At 47.6% G+C, this 23592-nt stretch overlaps 1 pseudogene; it reads left to right on the top strand.

The window, feature by feature from the left end:
* Window positions 1-238: 238 nt before the first annotated feature.
* LOC123158418 (disease resistance protein PIK6-NP-like) lies at window positions 239-23340 on the top strand (annotated as a pseudogene).
* Window positions 23341-23592: the final 252 nt, after the last annotated feature.

Below are 23592 nucleotides of genomic sequence, written 5' to 3'. Positions count from 1 at the left end.
TTTTTCTACGATTTTTTATTCTGTGTTTTCAGGGAGATTTTTCATTCTGGTGATGCTGCTGTGAAGTGTGAAGTAGCCTCCAAAATTATTTGCGCACCCACCACGAAGACAAACAGCAGCCACCAGGCGACGAGGACTTGGCTGCAACTCCACGCCCATCCTCGCCGCCGGCGACACCCACCCACAAATCCAGATCCAGAGAGCTAGAGAAGGCTGTTCTGTTCAACCGGCCGGCGAGATGGAGATCATTGCGGTGGGCGCGCTGTCGGGCATGGTGGAGGCGCTGCCGGGCACTAGTAGAAAAACACCTATTAGACTCGGTTCGTAAGGGTCTTTAGTCCCGGTTCAATGGGTCGTTACTAATACCTCCACCCATTAGTCTCGGTTCAAACACGAACCGGGACCAATGTTCCTTCACATGGCCCAGTTCGCCGAGCCCAGTCATGGGGCCTTTGGTCCCGGTTGGTGGCTCCAACCGGGACCAAAAGGCATCCACGCGTCTGCATTCCAGTGGCTGGGGTTTTTGTTTTTTTAAAGGAGGGGGGTTGGGGGTTTTGGGGGGTTAATTTAGGTGTTTCGTATATTGTGTTAGCTAGCTAATTAATAGAGAGAAGTGTCCTCTCTTATGTCCGTGCTTGGTCGACGCTACGTAGTATATATACATAAGTGATCGAGAGAACCATTCAGTACAGAAGTTCGTCATGCATACCGAGAGAAGATCGATCGACCTCTCCTTCTCCGAGAGATTGGTCGAACAACAAGTTTTTTACTGGCTACATACATGTATAAGATCTCTTAATTACAAACCCCTAGCATTTGAAATCAAGTTCCACATGGTATTCTCCGGCTTTACTGATGACGTGTTCAAGAAAGAATCCCGCCAATTCCTCTTGAATTGCTTTCATGCGATCTGGTTCTAGGAGTTCATCCCGCATCTGCCACGTCTAATTTGAAGAAGGGGGTTAATTAATACATATATATGAATGAAACTCAACAGAAATGATGGTGTAATAAAATGAAATTGTGAATATTATTGCTTACGCACTTCATATTGTCTTCTAGAGTAGCCCCGCTTGTTTTTCAAAGTCGCGTTGTGGATGAACTCGCACACGTAGTATCCACAGAAATCATTCCCTTCCTCCTACCACAAGCACTTTACGAGAAATAGAGGTCAATCAAACTGATAATGAAGCATTATAAATGGCATTGATGAAAGTATAGCTATAGAATCAACGGGAGATGTGCGCAACTAGCTAGCCAGTAGTACTTACTTTCGGGTATGTATATCGCAGCTCCTTCGGCAGTCTCGGAGCTTGTGCGGTGAACTTATTCCAAACCCTGCAAGACAAAGAAAATAATTATTATTACTTGAGATATCAGGAAATGAACAAAAAGTTGCCGATATGGTGCGATAATGATCGATTGAACTTACTTGCTGAGCATTTCAGTGATGTCCGCATAGGTTTCGGGATCTTTCCGTCTCGAGTCTAAGACGGTTACTAGTCCACGCTCAAGCTTAATCTCCAGAAGAATATAGTGGTACCTGCGCACGCATGCATAACTCATCAATTACATTACTATAACCTCGCTCGAGTAATAAGGGAAACCGAATATGCACACGACAGTAACACTCACGGGCCGTTGTAAGGAAAGAGTATGGTATCTTTGTTTTGATTTTTGATCAATGATTGTAGCAAGTTGTCCTCGGCCTCTTCGACGTGCTTTTTAACCAGAGATACATCTATGATATTTGTGTTAATGAACCCAATATCATAAATTTCTTGTTTTTTGCACTCGACGATCTTCAATCTGTATAATATATTGAGGATAATTAATCATAAATACATGCAATGAAAGAGCCGAGTTATATATAGAGACTTAATGACAGAAATAGTACTTACAGGCAGTAGCAAAAGACCATTAATTTATCGAGGGCCTTTTGATTTAAGAACTCGAAGAATTCCTCAAATGGAACACACAACAGATCATTTGAAACGAGGTCGTGCTCCTCTTTAATGTTCAGATACAAACTGTTCTTCCCCTCAGACTCTTTGCAGGTTTTCATGTACCAACTATGGAATCTTCGCATCATTGTTGTCAGAGATTTTTCATCTTTGACGAGAGGCTTCCCGTACTCGTATCTGAATTCGTCCACCTCCATGAAATCAGAAAGTGCATCGTCAGGCAGGTAATCTTCAAGATTGCCATAACCGGCCACCGTCCCCGGAGGATTAGACACATTGAGCGGGGGGCACGATTGCTGTGCTTGTTCGCCGAGCTGGGCAATTTTTTCCCCTTTGCTCGTTCTTTTAACCTTTTATCACTGACAGTAGTTCCCGACCGCTTGGCTTGGAGATATATATGTTCAGTAATGCACTCATAGTTGGTTTTCGGCGGAGACTTTGGTGGTTTCCTCAGGGCATCGAGAGTGCGCTTTGCTTTCACCGGATCTACCTTCTCCTCCCGAGGTGGATGTCTCTTTGCTTTCACCCCTTCAAAGAACTCCTTCACGTGGGCCTGCAGGATCGTATTGTTTTCCTCCTTGGTCCTCTCGTACGGTAACTTCTCTAGAGGCTTTAGAGGTGGACCGTATCTGTATTGCCTCTCTCCTCTTCTTGTGCTGCTAGACGCCAGAGCAGACGGAGCGGCTGCGGCGTCTGTCTTCTTTTGTGCTTGCTTACGAGGCGGAGGAGAAGGACTACGACGCGCCGGAGCAGCCGGGGCGGCGGCGGGTCTATTCCGCCCTTGCTGGCGAGGCGAAGGAGGAGGAGGAGTGCTGCCACGCGCCGGAGAAGGAGGCGGAGTGCCGCCACGCGTGCCTTGATTGTCACTCGCCAGAGGAGGAGGCGGTGGAGGAGGCGGAGTGCCGCCATGTGTGCCCTGATCGTCACTCGCCGGAGGAGGAGGCGGAGTGCCGCCATGCGTGCCCTGATCGTCACTCACCGGAGGAGGAGGCGGTGAAGGAGGCGGAGTGCCCTGACTCGCCGGAGGAGGAGGAGGAGGCGGAGGCGTCCAGTTCAGAAGGTTGATGAGCTTCTTCCGCCATAGGCATGGAGTCTTCAGAGCAGAACCCAGCCTAGTCTCCCCTTCACCGGTAGGGTGCTCAAGCACAAGGTCCTCAAATCCCTCCGTTATTTCATCCACCATCACCTTAGCAAATCTTTCTGGAATCGGCTGGCAGTGATAAGTTGTGCCGGGTCTACTAGGATAAACTTGGCCAACAGCCGCCTTGACCTTCAAATTCATCCATCGCGCCATAATGTGGCAATTTTGAGACTCCATGATACCATCCATGGGATAGCTGGCAGGAGCCGTCAAGACATGCTCCGGCTGAAGCAGCTCGGTGGAAGCCATGTTGCTTCTCCGCTGAGATGGCGGGGTAGCTTCGGGGGAAGCTTCGGCAGGTCGTTTGTTGCGATCTGCTGCTTCTCGTACCTCTTCTCGTTCCTCTAGCCTCATTACCCTTTCGTGCAGCGCCTGCATTTGGTCCTGCTCCAGTTTCTTCCTCCTCTCGTGGGTTTTGTAACCCCTTGCGTCCGGAAAACAAACCTTCCACAGAATGGAGCCTGGCGTGCCTCGTGTCCGTCCAGGGTGCTCGGGATTCCCAAGGGCCATTGTGAGCTCGTCCTTCTCCCTGTTTGGAAGGAACGTCCCTCGCTGCGCTGCATCGATATAGTGTCGAAGGTTCTTGACTGGTGTTTGCAGTTGCTCGTCCGTCCACTGACACTTCCCTGTTACAGGGTCCAAGGTTCCGCCAGCCCCGAAGAACCAAGTCCGGCAACGGTTTGGCCAGCGCATTGTCTCTGGTTCGATCCCTTTTTCAAGCAGATCATGCTCAGCCTTGGACCACTTAGGCCGGGCTTTGAGGTAGCCACCTGACCCCGTGCGATGGTGAAGCTTCTTCTTCGCAGCATTTTGCTTGTTTGTCGCCGACATCTTCTTACTCTTTTCCGATGTCTTGTGGGCCACAAATGCGGAACAGTGATCTTTGATCTTCTCATATTTGAGGATGAATTCTGGTGTCTTTTTTTCTCGACAAACTGGTTCAGCTCTTTCCTCCACCTCCTCATTAGGGTTGCCATCTTCTTAAGAGCACAAGACTTGATTAATTGCTCTTTAACTGGCTTCTCCGGATCCTCCTCTGGCGGTAGGGTGAAATTTGCCTTCAGCTCAGTCCAAAGATCTTCTTTCTGCATATCATTGACATAAGACACCTCAGGGTCTTCATCCTTAGCAGGCTTATACCATTGTTGGATGCTGATCGGGATCTTGTCCCTAACAAGAACCCCGCACTGAGCAGAAAATGCCTTCCTTGTCCAGATGGGTTCAATCGGTTCGCCGTCGGGCGCGATTTCTATGATCTCAAACTTTTCATCCGAGCTCAACTTTTTCTTCGGGCGTCGTCTCCTTACCGAAGTTGTGCTCGATCCGGAGGGCTAGAAATTATAAGGAAGAAAGACGAGAGTAATTAATATGTGTACATATACCAAAACAATGGATGCATCAATTAACTAGTCAGCACGGGCTTAACTAATATATATATACCTGGCCGGACTCGGTTCGGTGACCGGAGCAGTCAGCACGGTCTCCTTCTTGTACCTCCATTGTGTCACCGGAGCCATCATGAACATAGTCCTCTTCTTGTACCGGCATTAATGGGTCTAAGCCATCATGAACATAGCCCTCTTCTTCATCCAGTCCTTCCTGACCATCGGTCTCGTTGAGAAATGACGCAACTTCATCACTTCCTTGTGCGATTATTTCCCCCAACATAGCTTATGTTTCTTCGTCTCGGGAGTGCTCCATAGTTTCTGCAAATATTTACAACATGTCAATTATTATTCAAACATGGTACAGATGGATATATATATATATATATATATATATATATTAGTGGCAAACATAGAACTAGCTAGCTAATCACAATAAGGAATCATGTTAGTGGCCTCGACGCTGCTTCTCTAGGGTTTGGGGTCCCCTCGACACAACGCTTCAAGGGTTTGGGTGGCCTTGACGACAACGCTCTTTTAACTTGATAAATTTGGGTGGCCTCGAGAGAGTTAATTTGTCGGGTAGGGGCGCGGCGGGAGGGGGTAGGAGACCAACATCGTTTTCTCTCTAGGGTTTGGGTGTCCTCGAGAGTTATCGGGGAGGGGGTATCGGTACCACCCCCTAGCTCGTGTTGAAGTTTCTTCTTTCTCCTCTATTCCTTTCTTTCTTCTTCTCCTCTTCTTTTTCTTCTTCTCCCTCGAGAAAGGAAAATAATTAAGGAAAAGGAAGAAAAGAGAAAGAAGGAAGAAGGAAGAAGAAGAAGAAAAAAAAGAAGAAAAAAAAGAGGAGAAGAAGAAAGGAATAGAGGAGAAGAAGAAAAAATAGAATTTTTTTTCTTCTATTTTTTCTTCTTTCTCCTCTATTCCTTTCTTCTTCTCCTCTTCCTTTTCTTATTTTTTCCTCTTCTTATTTATTTCTCCTCTTCTTCCTCTCCTCTTTTTTCTCCTTTCTACCTCTTCTTATTTTCCTTTTTCCTCTCATTCTTTTAGTATTGCTTGTTTTAAAAAAATGTTCAAATAGAAAATTTCGAAAAGAAACAAAGGTTTTTCCTAATGCATTGTTCATATGAATATACAAACATTTGCATATTCTACAATAATTAATATCACCAAAAAAATCTATGAATAGAAAAAAACCTAACTTTTCTAAAAATCTATCTTTTGCATATATGAAAACATTAATACACATATGAACAAAAAATACATATATGAACAAAAACATGCTCTGAACAATTTTTGAACATCTATAGCCACATACATACACATATACATTATATATATATATATATGAACAAAAAAACTAAACTAATAAAGCCGCATATATATAGCCACATACATACACATATACATTGAACAAAAAAATTAAACTAATAAAAATTAAAAAAAATAGAGCCGGTGCGGCGCGGCGGCTCACACCGGTGGCGGCGCGCGGGGGCGGGCGACGGCAACGGGGCAGGGGCTCGGGGCACGGCGCGCGGGGGCGGGCGACGGCGACGGGGCAGCCTGGCAGCGACGACGGCGGGCGCGGGTTCAGGGAGGACGGCGCGGGCTCGGGGAGGCCGGCGCGGGCTCGGGGAGGCCAGCGACGACGACGGGCGCGGGCGACGGCGACGACAACGGCGGGGGCGGCGGGCGGCGTCGGGGCAGCCTGGCGGCGACGATGTGCTCGGCGTCGTCGAGGGGCAACTGGTGGCGATGAACTCTACAAAACTGCGAAGTGCTACTTATATACAAGGAGCATTGGTCCCGGTTCGTGGCACCAACCGGGACCAATGCCCCCTTTAGTCCCGGTTGGTTCAACCAACCGGGACCAAAGGCCTCTTTTTCGGCAGCCCAAAGGGCGGGAAGCCGCGACCTTTGGTACCGGTTGGTGCCACCAACCGGGACCAATGCCCCACTTTAGTCCCGGTTGGTGCCACCAACCGGGACCAAAGGTCCCTGTGTTGCCCGCGTCGAGGCCAAAGTTTAGTCCCACCTCGCTAGTTGAGAGGGGCGCGCAGTGTTTTATAAGCCCCACTGTCGCACCCCTCCCGAACTCCTCTCGACCGCAGGCTTTCGGGCCTACTTGCTAAACTTTGCCTAGTGGGCCTACTAGGCCTACCGCGGGCCTGAATCCTGGCCCATAGTAGAGTTTCATGTCGTATTCAGGCCGTGGGGGCCCAGTAGGAGGCACTTTTTTTCTTTACTTATTGTTTCTATTTTTATTTTTTTTCCTGTTTTTTTGTTTTGTTTTCTGCATTATTTATTTTCTTTTGTTTTTGCTTTATTTTTTAATTCTTTTTGCTTTTAGTTTTAGGAAAATTATAAACTTTCTGTTAGTGCCATTACTTTTCAAATTTGAAAACACTTTTTTTGTTTTTTTGTTTTCTTTCTTGCTTTATTTATTTTATTTTGTTTCTACTTACAACAAAATACTTATTGTTGCTATTTTTAATTATTACGAGGGCCGAACCATAAGACATTAAAGCATTTCAAATGAACTCTGAAAAAGTTGAAAGTTGGCATGGTATCATAAATTGACCCACACATAGCATGTGCATGTACAAAACGGACAATGGTATCATACTCGTCAGTTACAAAGTTGGCATGGTATCATCATAATAGTTGCGGGAGAAAGTCTTCACTTTTTCTTCGCTTGTGTCATTTGCTTATTGCGCCGTAACCATGGATAATCTTCATCGTTTATCAGGATGCTGGGGTCAGCCTTGACTTTAAAGGGAGGAATTTCATGAAACTTTTCATAATCTTCAGACATGTCTGTCTTGTCCTCCACTCCCACGATGTCCCTTTTTCCTGAAAGAACTATGTGGCGCTTTGGCTCATCGTATGATGTATTCGCTTCCTTATCTTTTCTCTTTCTCGGTCTGGTAGACATGTCCTTCACATAGATAACCTGTGCCACATCATTGGCTAGGACGAACGGTTCGTCAGTGTACCCAAGATTTTTCAGATCCACTGTTGTCATTCCGTACTGTGGGTCTACCTGTACCCCGCCTCCTGACAGATTGACCCATTTGCACTTAAACAAAGGGACCTTAAAATCATGTCCGTAGTCAAGTTCCCATATGTCCACTATGTAACCATAATATGTGTCCTTTCCCCTCTCGGTTGTTGCATCAAAGCGGACACCGCTGTTTTGGTTGGTGCTCTTTTGATCTTGGTCAATCGTGTAAAATGTATTCCCATTTATCTCGTATCCTTTCCAAATCAATACAGTCAAAGATGGTCCCCTGGATAACAAGTACAGCTCATCACAAACAGTGTTGTCACCTCTGATACGTGCTTCCAACCAACTGCTGAAAGTCCTGATGTGTTCACATGTAATCCAGTCGTCGCACTGCTCCGGGTGTTTGGAGCGCAGACTGTTCTTGTGTTCATCGACATACGGGGTCACCAAGGTAGAGTTCTGTAGAACTGTGTAGTGTGCTTGAGACCAAGAATATCCGTCCCTGCATATTATTGAGTCCCTTCCAAGCGTGCCTTTTCCAGTCAGTCTCCCCTCATACCGCGATTTAGGGAGACCTATCTTCTTAAGGCCAGGAATGAAGTCAACACAAAACCCGATGACATCCTCTGTTTGATGGCCCATGGAGATGCTTCCTTCTGGCCTAGCGCGGTTACGGACATATTTCTTTAGGACTCCCATGAACCTCTCAAAGGGGTACATATTGTGTAGAAATACGGGGCCCAGAATGACAATCTCGTCAACTAGATGAACTAGGACGTGCGTCATGATATTGAAGAAGGATGGTGGGAACACCAGCTCGAAACTGACAAGACATTGCACCACATCACTCCTTAGCCTTGGTATGATTTCTGGATCGATCACCTTCTGAGAGATTGCATTGAGGAATGCACATAGCTTCACAATGGCTAATCGGACGTTTTCCGGTAGAAGCCCCCTCAATGCAACCGGAAGCAGTTGCGTCATAATCACGTGGCAGTCATGAGACTTTAGGTTCTGAAACTTTTTCTCTGCCATATTTATTATTCCTTTTATATTCGACGAGAAGCCAGTCGGGACCTTCATACTAAGCAGGCATTCAAAGAAGATTTCCTTCTCTTCTTTGGTAAGAGCATAGCTGGCAGGACCTTCATACTGCTTTGGAGGCATGCCGTCTTTTTCGTGCAAACGTTGCAGGTCCTCCCGTGCCTCAGCTGTATCTTTTGTCTTCCCATACACGCCCAAGAAGCCTAGCAGGTTCACGCAAAGGTTCTTCGTCACGTGCATCACGTCGATCGAAGAGCGGACCTCTAGGTCTTTCCAGTAGGGTAGGTCCCAAAATATAGATTTCTTCTTCCACATGGGTGCGTGTCCCCCAGCGTCACTCGGAACAGCTAGTCCGCCGGGACCCTTTCCAAAGATTACGTGTAAATCATTGACCATAGCAAGTACGTGATCACCGGTACGCATGGCGGGCTTCTTCCGGTGATCTGCCTCGCCTTTGAAATGCTTGCCTTTCTTTCGACATTGATGGTTGGTCGGAAGAAATCGACGATGGCCCAGGTACACATTCTTCCTGCAGCTTGCCAGGTATATACTATCGGTGTCAAGTAAACAGTGCGTGCATGCGTGGTATCCCTTGTTTGTCTGTCCTGAAAGGTTACTGAGAGCGGGCCAATCGTTGATGGTCACGAACAGCAACGCCTTTAGGTTAAATTCCTCCTGTTTGTGCTCATCCCACGTACGTACACCGTTTCCATTCCACAGCTGTAAAAGTTCTTCAACTAATGGCCTTAGGTACACATCAATGTCATTGCCGGGTTGCTTAGGGCCTTGGATGAGAACTGGCATCATAATGAACTTCCGCTTCATGCACATCCAAGGAGGAAGGTTATACATACATAGAGTCACGGGCCAGGTGCTGTGATTGCTGCTCTGCTCCCCGAAAGGATTAATGCCATCCGCGCTTAAAGCAAACCATACGTTCCTTGGCTCACTTGCAAACTCATCCCAGTACTTTCTCTCGATTTTTCTCCACTGCGACCCGTCAGCGGGTGCTCTCAACTTCCCGTCTTTCTTACGGTCCTCACTGTGCCATCGCATCAACTTGGCATGCTCTCCGTTTCTGAACAGACGTTTCAACCGTGGTATTATAGGAGCATACCACATCACCTTCGCAGGAACCCTCTTCCTGGGGGGCTCGCCGTCAACATCACCAGGGTCATCTCGTCTGATCTTATACCGTAATGCACCGCATACCGGGCATGCGTTCAGATCCTTGTACGCACCGCGGTAGAGGATGCAGTCATTAGGGCATGCATGTATCTTCTGCACCTCCAATCCTAGAGGGCATACGACCTTCTTTGCTGCGTATGTACTGTCGGGCAATTCGTTATCCTTTGGAAGCTTCTTCTTCAATATTTTCAGTAGCTTCTCAAATCCTTTGTCAGGCACAACATTCTCTGCCTTCCACTGCAGCAATTCCAGTACGGTACCGAGCTTTGTGTTGCCATCTTCGCAATTGGGGTACAACCCTTTTTTGTGGTCCTCTAACATGCGATCGAACTTCAGCTTCTCCTTTTGACTTTCGCATTGCGTCCTTGCATCGACAATGACCCGGCGGAGATCATCATCATCGGGCACATCGTCTGGTTCCTCTTGATCTTCAGCAGCTTCGCCCGTTGCAGCATCATCGTGCACATCGTCTGGTTCCTCTTGATCTTCAGTAGCATCACCGTATTCAGGGGGCACATAGTTGTCATCGTACTCTTCTTCTTCGCCGTCTTCCATCATAACCCCTATTTCTCCGTGCCTCGTCCAAACATTATAGTGTGGCATGAAACCCTTGTAAAGCAGGTGGGTGTGGAGGATTTTCCGGTCAGAGTAAGACTTCGTATTCCCACATATAGGGCATGGACAACACATAAAACCATTCTGCTTGTTTGCCTCAGCCACTTCGAGAAAATCATGCACGCCCTTAATGTACTCGGAGGTGTGTCTTGAACCGTACATCCATTGCCGGTTCATCTGTGTGCATTATATATAATTAAGTGTGTCAAAAATCATTACAGAACATCATGAATAGATAATTAAGTGACCAAATTAATAGAAGTTCATCATCACATTAAAACCAAAGTACATACATAGTTCTCATCTAACAACATAAAGCTCTGCAGAGCATCTAAATTAATTAAACCATACACTGAAACTATGTAAAACATTTCAATGCGAAAACAAATGTGATCATAATCGCAACCAATGTAACAACTGATCCAACGGCATAATGATACCAAGCCTCGGTATGAATGGCATATTTTCTAATCTTTCTAATCTTCAAGCGCATTGCATCCATCTTGATCTTGTGATCATCGACGACATCCGCAACATGCAACTCCAATATCATCTTCTCCTCCTCAATTTTTCTAATTTTTTCCTTCAACAAATTGTTTTCTTCTTCAACTAAATTTAACCTCTCGACAATAGGGTCGGTTGGAATTTCCGGTTCAACAACCTCCTAGATAAATAAAATCTATGTCACGTTGGTCGGCATAATTGTCATAAACAATAAATGAACCAATAGTTATGAAAAGATAATATATACCACATCCGAATCATAGACAGGACGAGGGCCGACGGGGGAGGATACCAAAACCATCGCACTATATAAGATGCAATAATAAAAGTAAGAAAATTATACAAGTATCTACCTAAACATACAAGTAAGAATATTTTTCCTTTCATCAAGAAGATAAGAACAAGAGGCTCACCACGGTGGTGCCGGCGATGAGATCGGCGTGGGTGATCGACGACGGTGAAGACGGGACGGGGCGTGACGGACCGCTAAACCTAGACAAATATTGAGGAAAATGGAGCTTGGCGGTCGAGCTTGGAGAGGAGAAACCTTAAGTAGTGTGGCTCGGGCATTCCATCGAACACCTTGTGTGCATAGGAGGTGAGCTAGAGCACCACCAAGCCCTCTCCCCCTCGGCCATAAAAAACAGAGCAGTGTGCTCTGCTCTTGCGCGAGGGGGTATATATAGGCACCACCATTGGTCCCAGTTGGTCGCATGAACCGGGACTAAAGAGTTGCCTTTGGTCCCGGTTCGTGCCACCAACCGGAAACAATGGTGGTGGGCGAGGAGCGAGGCCCATTGGTCCCGGTTCGCCCCACCAACCGGGACCAAAAGGTCCAGACGAACCGGGACCAATGGCCCACGTGGCCCGGCCGGCCCCCGGGGCTCACGAACCGGGTCCAATGCCTCCATTGGTCCCGGTTCTGGATTGAACCGGGACTAATGGGCTGGACCGGCCTGGACCATTGCCCCCTTTTCTACTAGTGGGGCAAGCTGGGTGAGCTGCTGCAGCAGGAGTGCGAGCTGCTCTCCGGCGCCCGCGGGGACGTCGCCTTCTTCCAGGCCGAGCTGAGCACCATGCACGCCGCCGTGCTCTGCTGCGAGGCCCTCGAGGAGCCCGGCGTCCAGACCACCAGCTGGATCGCCCAGGTCCGCGACCTCGCCTTCGACATCGAGGACTGGGTCGACCACTTCGCCCACCGCGTCGATGCCGGCACCCATGACGCCACCTCCCACCGGTTCTCCCGCTGGATCCGCCGGCTCACCACCATCCCCCGACTGCCACATCATCGCCACCGAGCTCAAGGAGCTCCGGGCGCGCGTCGTCGAGGTGAGCGAGCTGCGGAAGCGCTACAGACTCGGCCCGCAAATGCCATCCCATCACGCGCCCGCCGTCGACCCCCGTCTCTTCGCGCTCTACGCCGACAGCGCCGGCCTCGTCGGCATGGACGGGCCGCGGGACGAGGTGATGGGGATGGTGATCGGACAGGGCTCCGGCGGGCTCAAGGTCGTGTCCATCGTCGGGATTGCCGGCTCCGGGAAGACGACGCTTGCCAGGGAGGTGTATAGGTTGGTGAACGCGGGTTCAAGTGCCGCGCGTCGGTTTCGGTCGGCCGGAGCTCCGACGTCGCCAAGGTGCTCGGCGATATGCTGTCCCAAGTGGACGGCGAGTACAGCATAGGACGAGGTGATGCTGGCGATGTGAATCAATTGATTGAGAGGCCGAGGCAGCATTTGCAAGACAAGAGGTACTCTATTTGCTAATTGCTATTTGATCAATCCACTTCACTTTTTACTGACAAGAGTTTTAACCAAAACAGTTAGTTCAGTGCATTATTTTTGTTCCGCCATTTATACGGAAAAGTTGCTGGATTGACAATTTTGCTCAATCATTATACACTATTATTCTGCCGTCCATCATTTATACTGAAAAATTGCCTCCAGCACACTGTTATTCTGTCGAGCGTCGACCATCATTTATACTGAAAAAATTGTGTTCAGTACACTTGCTATACACATCTTTGATAAAACTTAGCCCTGCTTCCTCTTCGTTGAGATACATGTATACTCTCTGATTATGATTGATGATTGATGGTGGTTTCCCTCTTGTCCTCAAACAGGTATCTTGTTATGGTTGATGATTTATTTTTTTAGAAAATGAGGATGACCCCCGGCCTCTGCATCTGGGTGATGCATACGGCCACATTATTAATTATTCTCACAAGACCTTACAAAGTAATACAACAGTAAAACTAAAGCCGTCGCCTAAGCATCTCTATCCAGCTGATGAAGGGGCGCAGATAGCCTGGGCCTAATACCAAACAGACATCGCAGCCAAACCTAACATCTAAGACCTGAGAACCCATCCAGGACGCCTGCCGGGCATGGTTCTCACCGGTCTGGCGTGCACTCAGATGCCACCGCCGCCAACTGCCACCGCTCCATCTTCAGAACTGTACTGATGCATCAACCTTACTCGGTCTAGCTATCGTCGACGCCACCACGATGCCAAACGGTAGCCACTAATACACCTCAGCACCATGCTACCAGGTATCACCAGCCGACACAGCTTGAAGTCCTTGGAAGATCTGTCTGTTGGGGAACGTAGTAATTTCAAAAAAATTTCTACGCACACGCAAGATCATGGTGATGGTATAGCAACGAGAGGGAAGAGTGTTCGTCCACGTACCCTCGTAGACCGTAAGCGGAAGCGTTAGCACAACACGGTTGATGTAGTCGTACGTCTTCACGATCCGACCGATCCAAGCACCAAACGTACGGAGCCTCCGAGTTCAGCACACGTTCAGCTCGATGACGATCTCCGGCCTCCGATCCAGCAAAGCTCCGGAGATGAGTTCCGTCAGCACGACGGCGTGGTGACGATGATGATGTTCTACCGGCGCAGGGCTTCGCCTAAACTCCGCGACGATATGACCGAGGTGGGATATGGTGGAGGGGGGCACCGCACACGGCTAAGGAACGATCCGTAGATCAATTTGTGTGTCTATGGGGTGCCCCCCCCCACCCCCGTATATAAAGGAGCAAGGGGTGAGGCCGGCCGGCCCTTGGGGTGCGCCAAGGAGGGGGGAGTCCTCCTCCTAGTGGAGTAGGACTCCCCTTTCCTAGTCCAACTAGGAAGGAGAAGGGGGAAGGAAAGAGGGGGAGAGGGAGAGGGAAAGAGGGGCCGCGCCCCCCTCCCCTAGTCCAATTTGGACTCCCCATGGGAGGGGGCGCACCACCTCCTGGGCTGCAGCCCTCTCTCTCCCTTCAGGCCCACTAAGGCCCAATACTTCCCCGGGGGGTTCCGGTAACCCCTCCGGCACTCCGGTTTTCTTCGAAATCACCCGGAACACTTACGGTGTCCGAATATAGTCGTCCAATATATCAATCTTTATGTCTCGACCATTTCGAGACTCCTCGTCATCTCCGTGATCACATCCGGGACTCCGAACAAACTTCGGTACATCAAAACTTATAAACTCATAATAAAATTGTCATCGTAACGTTAAGCGTGCGGACCCTACGGGTTCGAGAACTATGTAGACATGACCTAGAACTATTCTTGGTTAATAACCAACAGCGGGACCTGCAAGCTTTATAGACAGTTACATTACCATCAGCGTCAGTCTTCTTCTTAAAGATCCGTTTATTCTCAATGGCTTGCCGATCATCGGGCAAGTCAACCAAAGTCCATACTTTGTTTTCATACATGGATCCCATCTCAGATTTCATGGCCTCTAGCCATTTTGCGGAATCTGGGCTCATCATCGCTTCCTCATAGTTCGTAGGTTCATCATGGTCAAGTAACATGACTTCCAGAATAGGATTACCGTACCACTCTGGTGCGGATCTTATTCTGGTAGACCTACGAGGTTCAGTAGAAACTTGATCTGAAGTTTCATGATCAATATCATCAGCTTCCTCACTGATTGGTGTAGTCGTCACAGGAACCGGTTCTTGTGATGAACTACTTTCCAATAAGGGAGTAGATACAGTTATCTCATCAAGTTCTACTTTCCTCCCACTCACTTTTTTCGAGAGAAACTCCTTCTCTAGAAAGGATCCGATCTTAGCAACGAAAATCTTGCACTCAGATCTGTGATAGAAGGTGTACCCAATAGTCTCTTTTGGGTATCCTATGAAGACACATTTCTCCGATTTGGGTTCGAGCTTATCTGGTTCAAGTTTCTTCACATAAGCATCGCAGCCCCAAAACTTTAAGAAACGACAATTATGGTTTCTTGCCAAACCACAGTTCATAAGGTGTCGTCTTAACGGATTTTGATGGTGCCCTATTTAACGTGAATGCGGCCGTCTCTAAAGCATAACCCCAAAACGATAGCGGTAAATCAGTAAGAGACATCATAGATCGCACCATATCCAGTAAAGTACGATTACGACGTTCGGACACACCATTTCGTTGTGGTGTTCCGGGTGGCGTGAGTTGCGAAACTATTCCGCATTGTTTCAAGTGTAGACCAAACTCGTAACTAAAATATTCTCCTCCACGATCAGATCGTAGAAACTTTATTTTCTTGTTACGATGATTTTCCACTTCACTCTGAAATTCTTTGAACTTTTCAAATGTTTCAGACTTGTGTTTCATTAAGTAGATATACCCATATCTGCTCAAATCATCTGCGAAGGTGAGAAAATAACGATATCCGCCGTGAGCCTCAACATTCATTGGACCACACACATCAGTATGTATGATTTCCAACAAATCAGTTGCTCGCTCCATAGTTCCGGAGAACGGCGTTTTAGTCATCTTGCCCATAAGGCACGGTTCGCAAGTACCAAGTGATTCATAATCAAGTGATTCCAAAAGCCCATCAGTATGGAGTTTCTTCATGCGCTTTACACCGATATGACCTAAACGGTAGTGCCACAAATAAGTTGCACTATCGTTATCAACTCTGCATCTTTTGGTTTCAACACTATGAATATGTGTATCACTACTATCGAGATTCAATAAAAATAGACCACTCTTCAAGGGTGCATGACCAGAAAAGATATTACTCATATAAATAGAACAACCATTATTCTCTGATTTAAATGAATAACCGTCTCGCATCAAACAAGATCCAGATATAATGTTCATGCTCAACGCTGGCACCAAATAACAATTATTTAGGTCTAAAACTAATACCGATGGTAGATGTAGAGGTAGCGTGCCGACCGCGATCACATTGACTTTGGAACCATTTCCCACGTGCATCGTCACCTCGTCCTTAGCCAATCTTCGCTTAATCCATAGTCCCTGTTTCGAGTTGCAAATATTAGCAACAGAACCAGTATCAAATACCCAGGTGCTACTGCGAGCATTAGTAAGGTATACATCAATAACATGTATATCACATATACCTTTGTTTACTTTGCCATCCTTCTTATCCGCCAAATACTTGGGGCAGTTCCGCTTCCAGTGTCCAGTCTGCTTGCAGTAGAAGCACTCAGTTTCAGGCTTAGGTCCAGACTTGGGTTTCTTCTCTTGAGCAGCAACTTGCTTGTCGTTCTTTTTGAAGTTCCCCTTCTTCTTCCCTTTGCCCTTCTTCTTGAAACTGGTGGTCTTGTTAACCATCAACACTTGATGCTCCTTCTTGATTTCTACCTCCGCAGCTTTTAGCATTGCGAAGAGCTCGGGAATAGTCTTGTTCATCCCTTGCATATTATAGTTCATCACGAACCTCTTGTAGCTTGGTGGCAGTGATTGGAGAATTCTGTCAATGACACTATCATCAGGAAGATTAACTCTCAGTTGAATCAAGTGATTATTATACCCAGACATTTTGAGTATGTGTTCACTGACAGAACTATTCTCCTCCATCTTGCAGCTATAAAACTTATTGGAGACTTCATATCTCTCAATTCGGGCATTTGCTTGAAATATTAACTTCAACTCCTGAAACATCTCATATGCTCCATGACGTTCAAAACGTCGTTGAAGACCCGGTTCTAAGCCGTAAAGCATGGCACACTAAACTATCGAGTAGTCATCAGCTTTGCTCTGCCAGACGTTCTTAACGTCGTCAGTTGCATCAGCAGCAGGCCTGGCACCCAGCGGTGCTTCCAGGACATAACTTTTCTGTGCAGCAATGAGGATAATCCTCAGGTTACGGACCCAGTCCGTGTAATTGCTACCATCATCTTTCAACTTTGCTTTCTCAAGGAACGCATTAAAACTCAACGGAACAACAGCACGAGCCATCTATCTACAAACAAACATAGACAAGCAAAATACTATCAGGTACTAAGTTCATGATAAATTTAAGTTCAATTAATCATATTACTTAAGAACTCCCACTTGGACAGACATCTCTCTAGTCATCTAAGTGATCACGTGATCCAAATCAATTAAACCATGTCCGATCATCACGTGAGATGGAGTAGTTTCAATGGTGAATATCACTATGTTGATCATATCTACTATATGATTCACGCTCGACCTTTCGATCTCCGTGTTCCGAGGCCATATCTGTATATGCTAGGCTCGTCAAGTATGACCTGAGTATTCCGCGTGTGCAACTGTTTTGCACCCGTTGTATTTGAACGTAGAGCCTATCACACCCGATCATCACGTGGTGTCTCAGCACGAAGAACTTTCGCAACGGTGCATACTCAGGGAGAATACTTCTTGATTATTAAGTGAGAGATCATCTTAAAATGCTACCATCAATCAAAGCAAGATAAGATGCATAAAGGATAAACATCACATGCAATCAATATAAGTGATATGATATGGCCATCATCATCTTGTGCTTGTGATCTCCATCTTTGAAGCACCATCGTGATCACCATCGTCACCGGCGCGACACCTTGATCTCCATCTTAGCATCGTTGTCGTTACGCCATCTATTGCTTCTACGACTATCACTACCGCTTAGTGATAAAGTAAAGCAATTACAGGGCATTTGCATTTCATACAATAAAGCGACAACAATATGGCTCCTGCCAGTTGCCGATAACTTCGGTTACAAAATATGATCATCTCATACAATAAAATATAGCATCACGTCTTGACCATATCACATCACAACATGCCCTGCAAAAACAAGTTAGACGTCCTCTACTTTGTTGTTGCAAATTTTACGTGGCTGCTACGGGCTTAGCAAGAACCGTTCTTACCTACGCATCAAATAAACCACAACGATAGTTCGTCAAGTTGGTGTTGTTTTAACCTTCGCAAGGACCGGGCGTAGCCACACTCGATTCAGCTAAAGTGAGAGAGACAGACACCCGCCAGCCACCTTTAAGCACGAGTGCTCGTAACGGTGAAACCAGTCTCGCGTAAGCGTACGCGTAATGTCGGTCCGGGCCGCTTCATCTCACAATACCGCCAAACCAAAGTATGACATGCTGGTAAGCAGTATGAATTGTATCGCCCACAACTCACTTGTGTTCTACTCGTGCATATAACATCAACGCATAAAACCTAGGCTCTGATACCACTGTTGGGGAACGTAGTAATTTCAAAAAATTTCCTACGCACACGCAAGATCATGGTGATGGTATAGCAATGAGAGGGAAGAGTGTTCATCCACGTACCCTCGTAGACCATAAGCGGAAGCGTTAGCACAACGCGGTTGATGTAGTCGTACGTCTTCACGATCCGACCGATCCAAGCACCGAACGTACGGAGCCTCCGAGTTCAGCACACGTTTAGCTCGATGACGATCTCCGGCCTCCGATCCAGCAAAGCTCCGGAGATGAGTCCCGTCAGCACGACGGTGTGGTGACGATGATGATGTTCTACCGGCGCAGGGCTTCGCCTAAACTCCGCGACGATATGACCGAGGTGGAATATGGTGGAGGGGGGCACCGCACGCGGCTAAGGAACGATCCGTAGATCAATTTGTGTGTCTATGGGGTGCCCCCCCGCCCCCGTATATAAAGGAGCAAGGGGGGAGGCCGGTCGGCCCTTGGGGCGTGCCAAGGAGGGGGGAGTCCTCCTCCTAGTGGGAGTAGGACTCCCCTTTCCTAGTCCAACTAGGAAGGAGGAAGGGGGAAGGAAAGAGGGGGAGAGGGAGAGGGAAAGAGGGGCCGCGCCCCCCTCCCCTAGTCCAATTCGGACTCCCCATGGGAGGGGGCACGCCACCTCCTGGGCTGCAGCCCTCTCTCTCCCTTCAGGCCCACTAAGGCCCAATACTTCCCCGGGGGGTTCCGGTAACCCCTCCAGCACTCCGGTTTTCTCCGAAATCACCCGGAACACTTCCGATGTCCGAATATAGTCGTCCAATATATCAATCTTTATGTCTCGACCATTTCAAGACTCCTCGTCATGTCCGTGATCACATCCGGGACTCCGAACAAACTTTGGTACATCAAAACTTATAAACTCATAATAAAAATGTCATCATAACGTTAAGCGTGTGGAGCCTACGGGTTTGAGAACTATGTAGACATGACCTAGAACTATTCTTGGTCAATAACCAACAGCGGGACCTGGATGCCCATATTGGTTCCTACATATTCTACGAAGATCTTTATCGGTCAAACCGCATAACAACATACGTTGTTCCCTTTGTCATCGGTATGTTACTTGCCCGAGATTTGATCGTCGGTATCCAATACCTAGTTCAATCTCGTTACCGGCAAGTCTCTTTACTCGTTCTGTAGTGCATCATCCCGCAACCAACTCATTTGGTCATATTGCTTGCAAGGCTTATAATGATGTGCATTACCGAGAGGGCCCAGAGATACCTCTCTGACGGTCGGAGTGACAAAACCTAATCTCAAAATACGCCAACTCAACATGTACCTTCGGAGACACCTGTAGTACTCCTTTATAATCACCCAGTTACGTTGTGACGTTTGGTAGTACCCAAAGTGTTCCTCCGGTAAACGGGAGCTGCATAATTCTCATAGTTACAGGAACATGTATAAGTCATGAAGAAAGCAATAGCAGTATACTAAACGATCAAGTGCTAGGCTAACGGAATGGGTCATGTCAATCACATCATTCTTCTAATGATGTGATCCCACTAATCAAATGACAACACATGTCTATGGTCAGGAAACATAACCATCTTTGATCAATGAGCTAGTCAAGTAGAGGCATACTAGTGACTATATGTTTTGTCTATGTATTCACACATGTATCATGTTTCCGGTTAATACAATTCTAGCATGAATAATAAACATTTATCATGATATGAGGAAATAAATAATAACTTTATTATTGCCTCTAGGGCATATTTCCTTCACTGTCGTGCGTAGCACCTGCCGATCAGGCATGACAAAGCGTAGCACCTGTCGGTCAGGCATGACTTGACATCACTACCGAAGCTCCGTGCAAGACGAAGCCGCTCCACCTCCTGCCTCTCACATCCAGCGCTGCTCCGGAAGCGATGCTCCCAAGAGAGAAACGACACCGCAGTGCCGCCATCGTCCGATCTGGAACACCAGATCCTAGGGTTTCCCCCGGAGCAGCACGAGTGGGTCGACAATAGTTACACGATGATGCCTTCATCAAGGTAACGGTGAGAATGTCGCCATCGCCTGCCGTCGGCTCGGTTTTCACCGGCAACCATGTCTCCCCTACTCGCAGCCGGGACAAGATGATGGATCTCGAGATCCGATCACCAAGCCTCTGGCCGGCCATCTCGGGAAGAAGATGACCACCACGTCCACCAGTGTCACCACGCCGGGCACGCGTCGCCGCCGGCACCCCCATGGTGCCTAGAGGCCGACAAGCCCCGACGATTCCCATGCCTTGCCAGCCGCCATGGCCCAGACCCCGGCACCACCAGATCCAGATCGGATCGGGGTCCGCAACCGCCGCAGAGGCATCACCACTGGACGGTGCCTAGCCCTCCAGCCCGCCGCCGAGTCATCGGCGGAGCTCCGCCGCGCCACGCCGCCAAGCCGCCGCCGGGATAACTCGCGCCGCCACTAGAGAAGCCGCAGCCGCCGCGCGTTGGAGAGGCCTCAAGCCGCAGCTGCCCCGCCGCCGGGCAGGGGCGCCGCCACCCAGCATGCCCTCCGCCGCGCCGTTGGGTCCCGCCCAGCCCAGCGCCGTCCCGCTCCAGACGCCAACCGCAAGGAGAGGGGCAAGATCTCCGCCACCACCAACGCCGGCCGGTCTTTGCCCAGCGGCGCTGTGCGGTGGCGGCGGGGGGGGGGGGAGACATCGACGAGGGAGGATGAGGGGCGGTGGCGGCGGGGGGGGGGCATCGACGAGGGAGGACGAGTGGCGGCGGCGGGTTGATGATTTATGGAGTGTTCAAACCTGGGGGATAATCAAATACTGTTTTCCGAGAACAATCTCGGGAGTCGCATAATCACTACAACAAGAAATGAGACTGTTGCAAAAGCAGGTGCAGGTGACCATGTTTACAGGACTTGTCTTCTTAACGAAGCCGATGCCGAAACTTTGTTTTCCCGAAGAACTTTTGGGACTGTGGGTGGGTGCCCTGCCCATTTGAAGGACGTTTCAGCTCAGATCATGAGAAAGTGTGGTGGTTTGCCACTCGCTATAGTGAGCGTGGGTGGCTTATTAGCCAGCAAGGTGCGCACAAGAGATGAATTTGAGAGGTCAGGACTGGAATGGCGGACAAATTCAGAGCTAGGAGGGATGAAACAGATCATCAAACTTAGCTACAGTGATCTTCCTGCCAATCTCAAGGCATGCCTATTGCACCTAAGCATATTTCCTGAGAACCATGAGATCGAAATAGAGCGTCTTGCGAGGCGTTGGGTTGCAGAAGGGTTCGTCAGTGAACAGCGTGGCACAAGCATAGAGGAAACAGCGAGAAACTACATCAGTGAGCTCATTGGCAGAAACTTAATCCAACCATCACAGCTGAATCATGATGGCACCCATAGGAGCTATGTTCTTCATCTAGTAATACACGATTTCATCATTTGCAAGTCCATGGAAGACAACTTTGTTGCCCTGGTGCATGCTCAATAGCAAGATGTCAAACCTTGTAATGGCACTGTCCGACGGCTATCTTTACCTTTTTTTTGTGGTTGATCTTTACTTAATAGTGATAAGCATGATCAGGCTGCTGCACAAATTGATGGGGCAAATGTGTCTCGTGCTCGCTCCATCACCATATTTTCTCATACTGGTCGCATGCCTCGTCTAAGTGAACTCAGTGTACTGCGGGTTCTTGATCTCGAAGGTTGTGTAGGTCCGGTGTGCCTTGATGGTCTCTACAAATTGCTGCTTCTGAGGTACTTGAACCTGAAAGGAACAGATGTCAGCGAGCTCCCTGTACAAATCGGAGAGCTAATATGCTTGGAGACACTGGATGTGAGATCCACAAAGGTGAAAGAGCTACCTCGCAGCATTCTCAGGCTGGAAAAGTTAATGCATTTGCTCGCGGGGAATGCCAAGTTGTCGAGTGGGATAAGCAAGATGAAGTCATTGCTAACACTCTCGTGCAGCAATATTGAGAAGAGTGCTGATACGAACCTCATTCAAGAGCTCAGTGAAATGGCAAGCTTGAAAGAACTGGAACTATTTTGTAATGTTATGCAGACGTCTGGAGATAAGAAACAAGTCGCATTTCCAAGCGATGGATTTCGTAGTCTTAAGAAACTTTCGATAAGGTGCAGTTTGCCATCAGTGGCCTTTGTGACCGATGCTTTATCGAAGTTTGAAGTGCTTGAACTAAAGTTTGAAGATGGCCTTTCAGAGGAGTCGAGTGGTGTGTCTAGTATAGAGCATCTGTCAGGCCTGAAGCATATGATCATTGAGTTTTCACAGCATGATGCGGGTGCTGCAGCAGCAATTAATGCAGTCAAGAAGACTGCTGAGAAGGTGCATCCTAATTGTCAAGTGATCATCGTGAATGCTGATAGGCTAGTCATAGTGGGAGTAACTTAGCAAGTAACATAGCGCACTTCGAGAAATTTTTGCTTATGTGGCATGTAGTTAATGAGAAGTGGTAACATAATATGTTACTGTAACATAGCGCTTTCCAAGACAAGATGAGTCTACAAGCTAATTAATGAAGTCCTCTATGACACTACTACTATGTTACTTTGCACTATGAAGATAGTAACTTAGACTTGACACTAGTCTAAGTTACTCCCCACGAATAGACTTTTGGAGCATTGTGCACATCTGATTCTGAGCAAGCATGGGGGATGTGACATACCTTCTACCGGAGACAGTCAAGGGCATTTGATGATTCGTTTCAACACACTTCCTTAAACAGCGTTCTCATGATTAATGTAGTGAATTGGTGCTTGAATAAGTCAAGTGATGCCCCTAGAACTAGGCATTATCTATCGTTCCTCAAATTAAATGTATGATGTTTTCCATTGTTACTTGCTTCTATGCCAAGTGTTTTGATGGGAGGGTGTATCTTACAGAAACTTTATTTTGCTTTCAGTTTCAGTCTGCAAACTATACTAGCAAATGACCCTGCATGGAGTTCGTGTGAATACCTTCTATGTAAGTCGCCTGAATTTTGAATTTGGGTCCATCTAGACCGTTGATTCTTGCTCTGAGATTCGTGTTTTTTTTTTCAGGGCTGTTCTATGAGATGGTTTGGGCTATTTTTTTTGGACTGACCACATATTTGGGCCAGTCAATTGCTACTGGGCTTAAGCCCATTACATATCACGCCCAGCCCATCCCTCTTTCCCTTTGTTTTTGTTTTCTGTTTTTCTGTGTTTCTCCTTTTGCTTTTTGTTTATCTTTATTGATTGGTATTAAAAAAATTTTCTAAGTATCTTTGGGATGTTGGGTAAGTGTAAATGTGTACACACAAATTCTGTGTAATATGTGCAAAAA

Source organism: Triticum aestivum, chromosome 7B (genome assembly GCF_018294505.1).
Source record: "Triticum aestivum cultivar Chinese Spring chromosome 7B, IWGSC CS RefSeq v2.1, whole genome shotgun sequence".
In the NCBI taxonomy this organism is placed as follows: Eukaryota; Viridiplantae; Streptophyta; class Magnoliopsida; order Poales; family Poaceae; genus Triticum; species Triticum aestivum.
The sequence above is the reverse complement of the archived record's forward strand: the minus strand, read 5'-3'. Positions and strand labels throughout refer to the sequence as shown.